This window comes from Cyprinodon variegatus, unplaced genomic scaffold, assembly GCF_000732505.1.
Source record: "Cyprinodon variegatus isolate N-32 unplaced genomic scaffold, C_variegatus-1.0 Scaffold1001, whole genome shotgun sequence".
In the NCBI taxonomy this organism is placed as follows: Eukaryota; Metazoa; Chordata; class Actinopteri; order Cyprinodontiformes; family Cyprinodontidae; genus Cyprinodon; species Cyprinodon variegatus.
This window is the reverse complement of record NW_015151454.1, coordinates 163,322-165,659: the sequence shown is the minus strand read 5'-3', so window position 1 is coordinate 165,659 and position 2,338 is coordinate 163,322.

Genomic DNA, 2,338 nt, shown 5'->3' with positions numbered 1-2,338 from the left:
GGAGGAGGAGGAGGAGGAGGAGGAGGAGGAGGACCATCATCACTTCCCAGTGGATCACCAAGAGCTTCCCATCATGCACTGGGAGGAGCTGAGCCAGCGGATTGCTGAGCTGGAGAAGCAGGAGGAGGAGAGGAGGAAGAAGGTAGGAAGATCATCATCATCATCATCAGTAGATCAGTGTTTTGGTTCTGTGGGTTGAGGACCTGATGCTCCATCCACCTGGACACAAACCTCTCCATATGTTGCTATGAGAACATCAATATGTTCATGAAATAGATGAATTTCATCTGTTGGATGTTTGGGGCGGCAGAGTAAAGGGGGCTGATTGCTTCTGTAGTTCTTATCTGTTTCTGTGGTTCTGAAGGGATTGAAGGTTCTGTTTTAGGTCCAGGTTCTGATGTTTCTGGAGGAATAACCTATGATGCTGTTTGTCTCCAGAGGAGGACGGAGGACAGGCAGGGTGGGGACTGGAGGGACGTCTGGGACGAGGAGGACCTGGTCCACAGGGGCCTGGTTGCTGTGGCTGCTTCACGGTAAGACCGGGTCTGAGGGATTCAGGAGGCAGTTTTCAGGATGTCCAAGACTCCAACATGGACCGACTCCATGATGGAGTCCTAGAAGAACAGAAGGTGGAGCTCCAGCTGCTCTGCTTCATCTGGTCCAGCCTGGTTCCAGTTACACCAGAACCATTCAGAGACCAAGGATGCTGGGAGGGGGCGTGTCTCTATCAGGGAGACATGTTGGCTGGAAGGAGACGGAAACACGTCTAATCGGAGAAACTGTTGTCATTGGATGAAGTTAAATCCAAAAGGTTCTGAGGATCTCTCCTCCAACTAAACTGTGATTGTAAAAAAAAACTGACGACTGATCAGAGCGATAGCTGAGTCCAATGTTCTGTGACCCGGTTAAACTTGATTGGCAGTTCTACTGGAAAGGATGACTGAGATCCAGGAGGACTGGGTTCATCACAACCAAAACACACTGATCTCTATTTATTCACTGGATTGCTGATTGCCCCCAAAAAATGAAGCCACTGTCTACCATGCTGGTACTCCCATACTCAGCACTCCCACAGAGTCACGCAGACAAAATTCCTACATGTGAAGCATTTGGCTGCAGAAACAAGCAGTTTACCAGCTGTGGGAAGATGTTCCACATGTATTTTCACAGTCAGTGGATGAACTAACCAAGAAAATCCATATATACACTAATCCCCGCACCGCATATATATATATATATATATATATATATATATATATATATATATATATATATATATATATATGTGTGTGTGTCATGTGTAATAAATACATGTCTATTACACGTACATCATCAATTTAGCACTTTTGGCACATCTGTAATATTATGCTCCATTTACACATTACTTTTATTGTGATGGATTTGTATAATAACTTAAATTACATGATTTAGAGACTTCATTGACTTAATAATACCTATGCAATCTGATGTGCCTATTTTCTTTGTTTAGTTTAGTTACAGTAATCTGCTTATTCAATGAATTTATCTTTTTTTTAAAGTCTTAAGTCCCCCTGAAGATGAGAACATCATCGTTGTTTGATGCTGTAACTCATATTGTTTACTCTGCGACCGGTCTATCTAGGGTGTACCAATATGGCGGCCGGTGGCTTCACTTCAACCCTGTACTACCCGTGGGTAATCAGCAATCCAGTGAATAGATAGAGAACAGTGCCAAAATCACACAAAAGGATTTTAGTTTCATCTTAAAGTCACAGAAAATTCCCTTTAAAGGTGCTGCAGGCCACCATTGCTGCCATCTGGTGGTTAAGAAGGAAATAGCATTGGCCTCAATTTAGCCCAGAAACATTAACTATGTCCACAGGGAGTCCTGCTCTGTGTGGTCTTCCTCATTAAGGAATGGAGGTGGTCTTCCTCAGTTCTCAATCAGCAGCAACAGACGGAACCAACGACTGGATCTGATTATTCAGCTTGTTTTTCTCCAGAGGAGGATTCAAAAATCTTCACTGTGACATCAGGGTTCTAGTTCACTTCCTGTTTATGTGACCGGTCCTGGATGCCTCACTGAGTCAGAGCAACTTTGGACCTTAGCCTGTATTTTCAGCAGGTTTTCCATCCGTGTCCCTGCAGCAGAATCTCAGATTGGATCATTGAGATGTTTTGGTTCAGACCTCTGACCTCGTGATGAGGTCCAAGCTGGGCTGAAGTGATGATAATGGTGATGAACCAGGAGGTTTGAGGAAAACTCAGAAAGCAGCAGAAGTCGCCATCTACAGATAATTATTTACTTCCTGTTTAGCCTAACCAATCAGAAGCCTTTTTTATTAGATTTATTGGATAA